Here is a 15213-nt window from a genome sequence, read left to right as displayed (position 1 = left end):
ACACTATGCATGTTATTAAATTAAAGAAAAGCACTCAAAAGACCCTTGAAACTATTTTCAATAAATTTCTTTGGAAGGGCTATAGATCCTTTATGATTTGGGCAAATTGGAAGAACAATAGCAAGCCTCTTTATGTTGGTGGGCTTGGGATTAAGACTCTGAAACAAACTATAGATATTAACTTGTGTAAACTTTGGTTCAAATTTTGTTTGGGGGAGTCATTATTGGCTTAGTTTATGTTTCACAAATATTGCAAAAATTTACATCCTTCTATGGTCAAATGGAGAGTGGAGGATTTTAGACTTTGGAAGGCTATTTTTTCTGCTCGGGATGTGGCTTCATATTTTATTTATTGGCACATTGGGGACGGTTGCATTTCTTTCTTGAATGATGAATGAGGACTTCTTCGTATTCTACTTTGCCAACCTAAGGATATGATTCTAATCTACTTGTCTCTGATTGTTGGATTGATGGTGTTTGGAATCTAGCTAAGCTGAATTCATTAGTTGGTGATTTACTACCTACCATTGCTACTACACCTATTAAAGCTCAAGAGAAAGATGTTCTTCTTTGGAAGCATCAAAATAGATCCTCTATAACTAATCTGCTTTACTTGAAATTACACTCTTTCACACCTTGGAAATGACATGTTTACACTTTAGATTAATATATATCTCCCTCTATCTCATTTTTCCTTGTAGATATTTTCATAACTTGCTCCCTCTTGATGATATTCTTAAACTGAAAGGGTTGAAACTTGCTTCTTTTTGTTATAACTATAAAAAGGATGTTGAGTCAGCAAACCATTTATTTTTTTATTGCCCCTCTACTAAAGAGGTTTGACAACGTATTGGGTGCTACTTTGGTATCAATTGGCCCTTACATTTCAGATTCAAAATTGTCATTGCGATTTGGAAGGACTTTGATCCTTCTTTTAACAACCTCTTTTATTTTTCTGTTATTGTGCTATGGTTCATCTGGATGGCTAGAAATAATTAGAAGTATGAAACTTCTTGCCACACTCCTCCTACCATCTCTACTTTAGTCAAGGCTCATTTTCACAAGACTTGGAAGTTATTTAATGGTAAGGCTACCTCTCCTACTATGGGTAGGGGTAGGAAACTCATTTTGATTATATGGGCACCAACCCCCATGGCTGGATTAAATTTAATATTGATGGTAGCTATTCTTCTGCTCATCTAATTATAACGGAATGAGGGGTCTAATTTGAGATGAATATGGTAAATATATAACTTATTTTGCCCCCCCTTGCATTATCACTTCATCTCTGGAGGCAGAGACGTTTGTAGTTCTTGCTGCACTACAGACTGTTACTTCTCTGAATTTAAATGGCATTGTTTTGGAAATTGATTCTGAAGCACTATTTTATATGCTCACAACTAAGCTCAAACCTACTTGGTATCTTATTTCTTTGTTGAGAAGGATTTGTCATTATAGTGAGATGCATCACCTTAATCTTCAAATAGAGAGGGAAATTCCTCTGTAGATTGGCTGGCTAATTGGGGAGTGCAAAGTGCTTTTATTGGGGATACTCCTCCCCATTCGTTGCACACTCTCATACAAATTGACTTATTGGAAGCCCCTTATGTTAGATTTTAATTATGCTTCCACCTTCTTTGCCTTCTTATACAAAGTTTCATATTTTGGTTTTTCTAGACTGGGTTCTTTTCTATGCCTTTTGCAAGGATGTTGGATGGCTATTTTGGTCCAGGCTGTGTTTGTTGGACACTTGTTTGAATCTGGTTTTGATTAGCTGAGATTTCTTTCTTTCCTCTTTTTTGGTCAGAAAATTAGTCGTGCTACAAACACTTATATATTTATTATTCTTATTTGCTACTGCCGTGGGATTTTTGTTTCATTATTTGGATCTTACGACATGGATTTGCTCTCTTTCATTTAGAAGGATGCTGAAAGGTTACTTTGGTCCAGTTTGTGTTTACTTAACACTGTTTTGTATTTGGCTAAGTTTGGTTGGGTTCTATTTTTTTGTAATGCTACTAATGAAGCTTCTAGCACTGATATCCCTTTGATTTACTTGATGCCAATGTTGGTTTCAAAATTTTGGGCACAGTCTCTATTTTGCTTATACTATTTTTCTAGGGTTTGGGAGATTACACTTTGTTGGCTCAGGATGCTTATGCTGACTTATACTTATTTCTTTGTATGCTCATGCTGCCTCCATTGGTTTCATGTGTTTGCATTTTTCTACCTAGTTATGTCTTGGCCGAGAGATATTTAGCTATTTGCAGGTTTGGATAACTTTTTCTATGGTCCTCACAGGACATAGTGGCCTATACTTAAGCTTTGCTCTTCTTAACTACTGATTACATGGGTTTTGCTGTACATTTAATTTTTTGGTACGCTTTCCATTTAGTATACATTTTATAACTTTAGATGTATTTTCTTTCTATTTTGCATGGAGTTGTACTGTGGATAGTGGAACCGCTAGGAACATGATGTATTCTATTTTGCTTTTAGATGGGGATTCACTAGCCCTCCCAAACCATGTATTCTTTTTTATTATTAACGTGTAAGGAGCCACAAGCTGCTCTTTTATTAAAATAAAATCTCTTCATGAAAGAATCTTCTAAAGTTTCTAGATGCATTGAATTACTCCAAGGGGTGTCTATAACAAGTGTCCATTTGAAAATTCACGTAAAACTCATCTCAAACCTCCTTAATTCGTCAAAAGTCATCCATGGCACAACTGGCGCTGTATCTCACATCATGCACCAACTCTCTGTCAAATGACACATTTGTCACTATTTGGGGCATCATGCGCCAATTTATTAATGACTGTGCTATTATGGGTTTTGGCGCATTTAGCGCCAATCCGGCGCATCTGGCGCCATAATTTGAAATTTCGTTGTTTTGGCTCCAAATTTTGTCCTTTTTTTCTACTTTTACTCCAAATGGCTAAAATTGATATACTTGCAACAAAAACATGAAAATACCCTTCTTTAAGATGCAATATCACAAAAAATAAGCATAAAATATATACATACAAAAACATATTATTTTTTTGTATCAGCATCCATTTGTTGACCTCACTTTTGTTTGAGGTCTAGCTGATGCGGCAGCGTTCGGCTAGTACTAATATTAAGTTTGAAGTTTAATTCCAAAAAAAAAAAAAACTCTAATCCTCAAAACTCATAATAATAACTTAATTATACATATCGCTCAAATAAAAAAGGGTTCTAATGGAGTTCCAAGTATCGATCCCACATGGAGTTTGAAATTCTTATGGTTATAATGTCAAACACACAATTCAAACTATAAAACTTAACTAGGTAAGAAGAATATAAATTAAATTTAATGTACTAAAGGAAATTTAGTTGAAAGAACTAAGTTAACTAAATTAATTGCTTAACTTTATAAATAAAATTATAAAGACTAAGCAAAGTCTTGAAACAAAGAGTATATTTTTTTTAAAGCATCCTTCCCCATTACAATGATCTAATGGAATGTGAAGAAATTAAAATTTCTTTAAGAAACATATATACAATTGTATTATGCCAGATAGGAGCAATCCTATTTTTTACCCTATTAGAGTGCAAAAAGAACATTGATTAATCGAAAGTTTGGATCCTAAAATCGATGTTAGGTTGAAAGGATACTAGCTCTCACTTCTCCCTCTCCTGAGGGCTAACAATCTCACTTTATTTTTTAAAAAAATGAACCAAATCGATAATTTTAATCTGTCACCTTAAAATATTCAATTTTGCGCCCAACAAAGTATATTTCCCAATTTTTTTGCATGCAACCCCATGGATTACCTTCTCTCCCATGAAATTGATTGTGACTCTTACCTTATTGTAGAAAGCATAGCCCTTTCAGATTGTGGGTTTCTCAATAAATATTAACCTTCCAATTGGCCAGATTAAAAGGTAAATGAAGATTTACAGTTCGAATCATCAGAAAATTTGACATTTAAAACATTACAAAATAAAATTAATTCTTTACAAAACCAGATCTCATTATAAGGAGAAAGATGAAGAAAACTACTACTTAGAATTTATAAGAAGGATACGACAAAACAAAAATTTCATATATAAAATAAGTTTACAAAAAAACAAAAGGAAAGTACACAACTTATCTCACACTCCTTCCCAAGAAAATCTTTAGAAGTTCCCTTTCAGTACTTTCTCTCTTTACAATCACAATCAGTTCTCTCTTAGACTTGTAATGAAGAAGACGTCTCTCACCTTCCTTCTCCTCTTACAACCCTAGAAGAAAATCTTCTCTTCTGTCTCACAATAAAAACTCTCTCTCTATCTCACGCTCACCTCTTATCTCTAATCTTCTCTCCTTTGAATTAGGGCCCCAAAAGGAATTCAAAATTACCTCTAATTTTTCCCCCAAAAGTCACCCCTTTTTTCACCAAGAGATAAGTCCTTTCATTCAAGAGACATATCTCTTCATTAAAGAGCCTTTAAAGGTGTCTAAATGTATTGAACCACTCCGTGAGACGTTTGAAATGTTTTGAGCCTTGAAAAACCACTCAAAAATAGTCAAGAACCAACTTACTCCATCTTAATTTGACACTTGCATTTATGGCACCAATCTAGTGCCTCTCATGCCAGCTTAATGAATTCCACACTATTCTCTATATTTTGGCACTTCTGGCGCCAGCACTCGAGAAAATTGCACATCTAGCCTAAGTTCACAAAAATCATAATTTTGGCTCCAAATTTCCTCATTTTTGCTACTTTTTGCTCCAATTGCCTAAAATTGATATACCTTTAATAAAAACATCAAAATACACTTCTTTAAATTGCAATATCAACAAAATAAGCATACATGTCCAAAGAGTTCAAATTTTATGCATAAAATAATATATTATTTTGGTGTATTAAAATCCCCCAAACATAAATGTTACTTGTCCTCAAGAGAGCCTTTTACTAAATAAAAATATGACTTATGGCAGAGGTTAAATTATAAACTAATATAATTTTCTTAAATAAATATAATAGTATAACTTAAGAAAAATTTTAATAACTTAGGTTAAATTTAAAAGTATAAAAACGTCGAGTATATAAGTAAAATAGTTCTAAATCTCCTTTCATTTCAAGAATGTTGTAATTTGTCATATCAAGATATTTAGAATATCCATATGAAAAATAATTTTTGAAAACTCTATTAGTAAGGTTGCAATTACTCATATCTTTTTGTCAGTTTGAAGGGGAATAAATATATGAAGCCTGAGAAAAATTTAAAGATCTCGTTAGGAAATGTCCACACCATGCATTACCAGATGGGTTAATAATTGAAACTGTTTAAAAGGGATTAATAGGATCACTTAGATCTAATATAGGTGCTACTATAGGTGGATCATAAATGTCAAATCTTTCCGATGAAGCATACTCTTTAGAAGAAGAAATGGCTATTAAAAATTTTCAATGGCCCTGTGAACGAGTAAATCCTAAGAGAGTAGCCAGTATTCTTGACTTTGATGCAATTTCTATTTTAGCATCTCAAATTGCTGTTATATTGAAAATGATTGATAAAACTAGAGAGAACTTCTCTCAAATACCACTTATATTAGAAGAGAATTTACTATGACAGATAATTGATAATCAATCATCTTATAAAACTTTGAATGCTATAAATAATCAAAATAGCAATCTCTATTCTAATTATTATAACTATAATTTGAAAAATCACCCTAATTTTAGTTGGAATATTTATAAAAATTTAGTGAATCCCTCAAAAAAATTAAATAAGCAAGGAAATCCTAATTATCAACCTTATTATCCTCCTAGACTTAACTCTAACCCTAACCCACAAGTTAAGGAAAATAAGTTGACGATGGAAGAAGTAATGTTGAATATGGGGAATCAAATACAAAATTATGGGGCTGCTATTAGAAATATTGAAAATCAGTTGGGACATATTGCTACTACACTTAGTAATAGACCTTCAGGAATTCTTCCAAGTACTGTGGAAGTTAATCCAAAAGTTAAAAATAAGGAGCAAATTGAAGTTATTCAATTACAAATTGGAAAAGAGGTAGAAATATGAATCCAAAGAGAAACTAAAGTTGAGAAGGAGAAGGAAGAGATTGAAAGAGACCACAAATAAAACGACCCAATACAAGTTCCTTTAGAAAAACCACAATTTTCGTTTCCTCAAAGATTAAACTAGAAGAATAAAGATAAAAAGTTTACAAATTTTTTTGAAATTCTTAAGAAGTTAACAATAAAAATTCCTTTCATTGAGGCTTTGGAACATATGCCATGTTATGTGAAATTTATGAAAGCTAATTATGTGAAATTTATGAAAGGTGAAATTTATGAAAGCTAAATAAGAAAAGGAAGTTTACAGATCAAGAGATTGTTGCACTCAGTAAAGTGTGTAGCGCTATTATTCAGAAAGCTTCCTAAAAAGTTAAAAGATCCTGGTAGTTTTACTATACCTTGTGCTATTGGTGAAAAATTTTTTTTTGGAAAAGCCTTATATGATTTAGGCGAGTATCAATCTTATGCCTTTATCGATCTTTAAACATTTAGATTTGGTAGAGATTTTCCTACTATATCCCCTACTATTGTGACTCTTCAATTACCTTATCGATCAATAACTTATCATAAAAGAGTTATAGAGGATGTAATAGTAAAAGTGGATAAAATTATTTTTCCTGTAGTTTTTATAGTATTACTTTATAGTATTAGATATGATATGGAGGAAGATAAAGAGATTCCTACTATTTTGGGGAGACCATTTCTTACAAAAGAAAGAGCTATGATAGATGTACAAAAAGGAGAATTAATAATGAGAGTTAATGACCAAGAAGTAATATTTAATATTACAAAAGCTATGAAATATCTTGCAATAGAAAAAGATAATGAATGCTTTAGAATGGAAGTTATCGATTATCTGAGTAATGAGTAATTTAAGGAAGTGTTTGAAGAAAATTTAAGGCAAGAAGAATATTATTAGAATGAAATAAAAGAAGAGAATTTAGATTATATTCAAGAAGAAATTTGAAACCTTAGCTTTGTTGGAAAATGATAATAAAAAATTTATTCCTTCAGGAAGGAATAAATTTTTGGTATTAAACCACCTAAACTTGAAAACTTGAACTGAAAGTATTACCTGCACATTTAAAATTTGTGTTTTTAAGATATTCATCTACATTGGCTATTATTGTATCTTTTGATTTAACTAAAATTCAAGAACAAAAATTAATAGAAATGTTAAAAAGATATAAAAAGGATTTTGGATGAACTTTAGCAGATATTAAAGAAATTTTTCCTTCAATTTATTTGCATAGAATTCTATTAGATGAACAATACGAACATAAAGTTGATCCTCACAGGAGATTAAACCCAATAATGAAAGAAGTTGTTAAAAATGAAATCTTAAAATGGTTAGATGTCAAAATTATATATCCTATTTCAGACTGCGCTTGGATAAGTCCAACTCACTGCGTTCCAAAAAATGGAGTGACAATTGAAGTAAATGAGAAAAATGAATTAATTCCATTAGGACAAGTTACTGGTTGGTGATTTTGTGTAGACTACAGAAAACTAAACATGGTCACCAAGAAAGATCACTTTCCTTTACCCTTTCTAGACCAAAGGTTGGATAGATTAGCTGGAAATAAATATTACTTCTTTTCAGATGGATAGGCCAGGTATCATCAACTTCTAATTGCTTTTGAGGATCAAGAGGAAAAAATAATTATAAGCCCTTATGGAAGATTTTCTTTTTGTAGAATGCATTTTGGACTATGTAATGCACTTGCAACATTTCAAAGATGTATGATGTCAATTTTTAGTAATTTGATTGAACATTGAACATGGAAGTATTTATGAATGATATTTAAATAATTTAGAAAAAGTTCTATAATTATTTGAATGAATCAACCTACTACTATATTGGAGAAAATGTCAATTTATGGTTTCAAGAGGATTGCACTTGGGCATTTTCTGAAAAGGGCATGAAAGTTGATCCTGCAAAAATTCAATTTTTTGAGAAATTACCACCTCCTACTATTGTTAGAGGGGTAAGAAACGTTCTAGGATATGATGGTTTCTACAGGCACTACATAAAATTTTTTTTTGAAACAACTAAGCCATTATGTCAGCTTTTAGAAATAGATACAAAATTTGATTTTAATGAGGAATGCATAAAAACATTTGAATTATTGAATGAAAAATTAATCACTGCACCTATAATAGTTCCACCTTACTAGGAGAAACCATTTGAAATAATGTGTGATGCTAGTGATTATGCTATTGGAGCTATTTCAAGAAATAAGCACAACAAAGTTTATAAAGTAATATATTATGCTATTAAAACACTAAATGATGCTCAAATTAATTACACTACTACTGCAAGAGAGTTATTATCTGTTGTCTATGCCTTTGATAAGTTTAGACCTTACTTGCTTAGAACCAAATGTGTAGTGCTTACAGATCATTCTACTATTACAGATCATTCTACTAGCTTACAGATCATTCTACTATCAACTACTTGATGCAAAAGAAGAATGATAAACCAGGGTTAATTAGATGGATTCTTCTTCTACAAGAGTTTGTTTTTATGGAAATTGATAGAAAGGGAAATGATAATGAAATAGCTGATCATTTTTCTATACTAGAAGAAGAAATATCAACTAATTTTGTAAATGAAATTTTAGAAAATTTCTGTGATGAACAATTATATAATATTGATATAATGAATATATCGTGGTATGTCGATATAGTAAATATATTGTAAGTTATATTCTACCCTCCGATGTTAAAAATCAACAATTAAAGAAATTTATTATTGATTTAAAATTCTATTTTTTTGGATGACTCACATTTGTATAAACAATGTAAAGATATAATTATTAGGAGGTGTGTGTCTTATGAAGAAACTCAACAAATAATTAAAATATGTCATGATTCTGTATTTGGAGGACATTTTGGAAAAAATAGAACTGCACAAAAAATTTTGCAAGCTAGATTTCATTGGCCTACTCTTTTTAGAGATGTTAACAAATATATTAAAACAAGCAATCAAATTCAGAGAGTAGGAAATATTTCTAGAAGAAATGAAATGCCTCAAAATTACACATTGGAAGTTGAAATTTTTGATGTGTTGGGATTAGATTTTATGCGATCATTTATGCCTTCATAAAAAATTTACATATATTACTTACTGTTGATTATATGTCCAAATGGATCGAAGCTATTGTTGTACCTAAATATGATGATCAGAGTGTTTCTAAATTTTTAAATAATAATATTTTTACAAGATATGGAATGCCATGAGTAATCATTACTGATGGAGGATCTCATTTTAGAAATGAAACAATTGCAAGATTGGTAGAAAGATATAATATAAAACATTAGATTTTCTACTGTTTATCATCCTCAGACTAGCGATCTAGCAAGGACATCAAATTGTAAAACAAAATGAATTTTAGAAAAAGCTGTAAATCCCTATAAAACGGATTCGTCTACTAGATTTGATAATGAATAATGGGCATACAAAACTGCTAATAATACTCCTATTGGAATTCACCATATAGATTTATTTTTTGAAAAAACATTCAACTTACTAGTAGAATTGGAGCATAAAACATTTTGGCCTATTAAGAAATTTAATTTTAATCTAAAATATACTGGTGAGAAAGGATTGTTGCAACTCAATGAACTTGAGGAGATTAGAAATGAAGCATTTGATAATGCAAAAATCTATAAAGAGAAAATGAAAATATGACATAGAAATGAAAATATGCCATGATCGAAAGATTATTGAAAAGAAGTTTGAACCTGGAAAAGAAGTTCTATTATATAATATAAGATTGAGATTATTTCCAGAAAAACTGAAATCGAGATTGTTAGGACCATTGAAAATAATCAAAGTCTATCATTATAGAATTGCTGTTATTAAACATCAACAAACTGGAAAGATATTTAAATTTAATGGGCATTGATTGAAACATTAGTATGAACGGCACATGCCACAATTTAAAGAAATTTTGATGTTAAGTAATCATAACTAAACAATGGTATGTCGGCCAGGCGATGTTAAACCAAGCTCTTTGTGGGAGAAAACCCATATATAAATTTACATATATATATATATATATATATTGGTGAAAAGAGAATTATTCGGCTCCTTGCATGTTGATAATAAAAATGATTACAAAATAGGGAGGGTTCCCTAACTCAAACAAAAAACTCACATAGCACCCTCCAAGAGATACCCAACCTCAAACATACAGGACTCTATCAAAAGGACACTAAAACAACTCTATATATATATATATATGTGTGTGTGTGTGTGGTAGACAAATATATATATATATATATATATATGCATGACATTAACAACTAATAATTCCCATTCAGCGAGACGAGGACTAGTAGGTGGATAGCCAGCTTGATCAGTAACAAGAGTTGAAGCCTGAGAGGGGAGCCCAGGATTTCAGTTCTGAATTCTGATGTAAGGAATTTGAAGTTTGTCTCCTTCTGTTAAAGTTTGTAGAGGGAGAGGGAGAATAGTTGAGACCACAGCATGGCTCAGGTTTGAGCCTTCCAAAGCCAAGAAATTAGCAGGCCTATTAGCTTCCTTATAATTAAACTTTGTTTGGAAACTGATCTCATTGATGATCTTCTTAATTCTATAGATCCACTGGTTGATGTGCCAGGGGGGAAGATGTGGCAGTGATTAGCTCCACCAGATGAGAAGAGTCCACTTCAACAATAATGCAAACCCAGTTAATTTCCTTGGCAAATTTTAAATCCCAATTAAAGGGCAGCAGCTTCTGTTTCCAAAGCATCTTCTGCAATATAGGGGGCCTTGAAATATAGCAAAACTTTACCTGTGTGATCTCTGAAGATACCTCCAATACCAGCTTTCCTATTTGTGAAGCTTCCATCTGTATTTATTTTAATGAAAGGGTAAGGGGTCTTCTCCCATCTGACCTTGATAACCATAGGATGTTGGGTATCAATATTAGTCACAGCCTTCAAAATTTGAGGGAACTTCTTCCAATTTATCAGCTTGTGTAAATAGGCCTGGCAGTTTGCTGCCACAGCAATAGAAGGAGTCACACTGTCCTCATGCTTCACCTTACTCCTAGCATTCCAAATAAACCAAGCAACAGTGAAGGGGAGGGACATCCGGTTGATTTCTTACCAGTCTCTCAAGCTATCTTTTAAACTTCCCCAGCCGACAATCAACAGGTTCAGGTTGCTGTTAGAGATCAGGTAATTCCAAACCTCCCTAGAAAAATTACATCTGAAAAAGGTGTGATCACTGGATTCTTGATTATTATTGCATAGGTGACATCTTGAGGGGCCTTTTAATCCTTTCAGCTTCAAAATGTCATCTGTTGGGGTTAGATCATTTAGAACTCTCCCAGAGAATAACAACATGGAAGGGGTTAGGAATTCTTGGCATTTGTTGATATTCCACTTGCAATCTTACCATTTGAATAAGCTGTTGTATATGTCCTTCGAAATGCTAGATCTGGTTTCTTTGATGAGCTGAAGTTGGTCTTTTCTATTTCTATCAAACTCGATTTTAGAGATACTTCTAGCAGCAGAATCTTGCAGGACTTTGTTTAAGGCATCCTCAGACCACTCACTACCATTCCAACAGTCTTTAACCAGTAACTCTTCATCTTTTCCATTCTGTAGGGGCTCCAATTGATCAGCAGGGCGCTAGTTATCCTTCCAGAAATTGATCTCTCCCTTTCCCAGCTCCCAGATAAGGTATTTGTCAATCTCCTCTCTCCCCTTAAGCATATGAGTCCAAATCTTGGAGTCTCCAACCTTCTTGGTAACTTCTCCAGGGTGAACAATTTTACAGTATTTAGCCATCATAAGGTTAGCCCACAGGCTTTCATTTTGTCTAAATCTAATCCATAGTTTACAAATGCTAGTTTGCTGCATATGGTGTAGACCTTTAAAACCCAAGCCTCCAGCTTCATAAGGTTTAGCCACTCTTTGCCAGCTAGCCCAAATCATTTGCTTCATGTTCCCAGCCCAAGGAAATCTATTAAAAGTTCTCTCAAGCATCAAAGTGGCACTTCTTTTCATGTTAGCCACTTGGAGGGTATAGCGGGGGATAGATGTGAGGATGCTCTTTAGAAGGGTGATCCTACCCCCATTAGATAAGAATGAGTTAGTCCACCCCTGAAGGGTGGAATTGATTTTGTCTCCTCATCAAATTGTGTCTGTTTGATTCTGCCTCTGACTAATTGGGTGCCCAGATAATTAAAAGGGATGCTCATGGTAGAAAAACCTGTGAAATTATCCATACACTACGTGATTGGAGTAGGAACTCTCTTGCTTGTTAGAAATTTGCATTTTTCTTTATTGACTTTCAGCCTAGAAACTTGTTGAAACTTGTTCAAACACTCATCAAGGTATCTAGTAGCACCCTTGGTATCCCTTGTGAATATGATGATATCATCAGCATAAATCAGGTGACTTATATCCATCTTAGCCTTGTTGTGATAGACATTGAGCCTATTTCTTTTTCCCTGGCCATCTATGAGTTTTGATAGATAATCTAAGTCCATAATGAATATAGTTGGGGAGAGATGGTCACCTTGTTTAAGGCCTCTAATTACTTGGAAAAAACCATGAGCTTTCCCATTTATGAGGACAGAGTTGGCATTAGCCTCTATCCATCTTTTAATGATCTGGCAGAACTCCACTGAGAAACCTCTAGCCTCCAAACATTCCATGACGAATTCCCAATTGACCATATCATAAGCCTTCTGTAAGTCTAGTTTATAAATGACATTTCCTCCTCTGCAAGGTCTCTCCATATCAAATGACATTTCCTCCTCTGCAAGGTCTCTCCATATCTTGTAAGAGTTCTTGAGGTAGTAAAATTTGGTCTCCTATACTTCTCCCTTTCACAAAAGCTGCTTGATTGATGCTGATAAGCTGGGGTAGAACTGGTTGGAGTCTGCTCACCAGAATTTTACTGATAATTTTGCTGATCACATTAGTAAGCCTTATAGTATTGAAGTGTTTTCAACAGTTTTTAATAGAATTCTTTGGAATGTAAACAATTGAAGAAGCATTGAAGTGATTAGGGAGAGGGTGGCCCTTGAAAAAGTGTTGAATAGCTTGTATAGTCTCCACATTGATTTCCCCCCAAGCTTTCTTGTAGAAGTCTGCAGTAAATCCATCAGGACCAACTGATTTGCCGCTGTCAATAGACATCAAGGCTCTCTTAATCTCCTCCTCCGGAATATCAGGAATATCAGTCAGCTTTAAATTGGCAGTAAATTTTTTGCTTTCTAAGAACAAGTGTTTATTTATATGACATCTATCAGTAGTATCAGCTTTCTTGAGTTTTTGGCCATATGACACAACACATTTAGCAATCTCCTCCTCCTTCCTAAGCTAGCTACCAATCTGATCTTTAATGCATTGAATTGTGTTGCATTTCCTCTGATAATTGATGCAAGCATGGTAGAATTTTGTGTTTCTATCCCCTTCAGTAAATTTAGTTCTGGAAGCTTTTTGTTTAAGGAAATGTTCTTGCCAATTTATGGCAGCAAGAACTTTCTCATTGGCCTCTAAAAGGGAGTTATCATCAATGTTTCTTTTGCTGTGCTCCTCCTCCAGATTCTGCAATTCCTGTTCAGCCTTATCCACAGCCTTCATCAGATCTCCAAAGGTGGTCCAACTCCACTTTCTTAGGGCAGTACCAATCTTTTTTTGTTTTTTCCACAAGCAGATGAATGGATCAGGATGTGACTCATTTTTCCAGTTCTCCTTAACAACTTTCAAGAAGTCCTTGTGTTGTGACCATACATTTAGGTATGTAAAAGCACCCTTCTGACAGCAGCTCTTTGGGCTAATGGTGATAACCAAAGGTCTGTGATCTGATCCAACAAGGCTTAAATGGGTGATAGTAGTTTGCAAAAAATTCTGGATCCAGTGGTCATTTGCTAATAGTCTATCCAGTCTTTCCCACAAGTTCTTCCTTCTCCATGTGAAGGTAGGTCCACTGTATCGCATGCCAAGTAAGCCAGTGTTTTGAATATTGTCATTGAAGTTTGACAAGATGACAAGATGGGGGTTCTACCCCCCCTCCTTGCGGCAGGTGATGAAATACAATTGAAATCTCCTCCCACAATCTAAGCTTTATCAGTAGAGCCTTGACTGTGTTGAAATGTCTCCCATAGCTCAGATCTAGCTGTTTTGGAGCTTCTTGCATAAACAAAAGAGGCAAATTCATCAATTCCTTGAGTACTGATGCTCATATGAAGGATTTGCTGATGGTTGACTAAGATAGAGCACTTCATTTCTTTCCTGCAGAATACCCAAATTTTATTGTTTAGGTTAGTGAAGAGGTTAAAACCAGGAAACATTTTTGCTATGTTCTTAGTGTTAATATGAACCATGGGTTCCAAAATGGCTAAGCACCAGAATTTGTATTTTTTGTTTAAGTAATTTAATTTTTTTAGTGATAAAGGGTTTGCAATCCCCCTTATATTCCAACATAGCATGTTGATCATGGGGAGGGAGGGAAGGTGGAGGGTTGGGATCTGGATCTAGTCTTTCCCCTTAGTTTGCTTCCTCTTCTTTGGGTGCTGTGATCTTCCATTAAAGCTAATTTCTTTTCCTTTCCTTCTTTCAGTTCTTCTTGTTTAGAGCTTCTTTCCTTCCTGATTTTCTAAATCTGCCATTCTAAATCCAATTCTTTGTTTAGTTCTATGACTATGTCATATGTAGGGGGTGCCACATCCTCTCTAGCCTCCTGGTCCCTTGTGTTCTTTGTTGCCTTTGTTGAAACCCTTAAAGTGTCTTTCACTGAAGTAGTCTCATTCTCAATATTTCCTGTCTCCACAGTCTCACCCACTGATTCACCCTTCTTATCAAGAGAGATCACAGCTGGCTGAGCCTGGGGAGTGCTTTGATTAATAGTTGGGATGTTTGTGTTAGCAATCCCAGCCTCCCTGGGGTTCTGAAGATAGTCTTCTTTGCTGTTCTCTCTTAGTAGATAAGTGTGTTCAGTGGTTGGTTCTGGCTGTGTATATGTTGTTTTCCTTCTGTTAGGTGGGTGAAGCCTGTAACATTTCTCCCTAGTATGGCCAAACATCTTGCAATGAGAACAGTAATGGGGTCTTTTCTCCATGAAAACATCTTGCCAAAACCCCTTCAATGAGTCTCCAATCCAGATCCTCTTGACATCAGGTAGAGTTACATCCCTCTCCACCAAAAT

Source organism: Phalaenopsis equestris, unplaced genomic scaffold (genome assembly GCF_001263595.1).
Source record: "Phalaenopsis equestris unplaced genomic scaffold, ASM126359v1 Scaffold000087, whole genome shotgun sequence".
Taxonomy (NCBI): Eukaryota; Viridiplantae; Streptophyta; class Magnoliopsida; order Asparagales; family Orchidaceae; genus Phalaenopsis; species Phalaenopsis equestris.
This window is presented reverse-complemented; position numbering follows the sequence as displayed.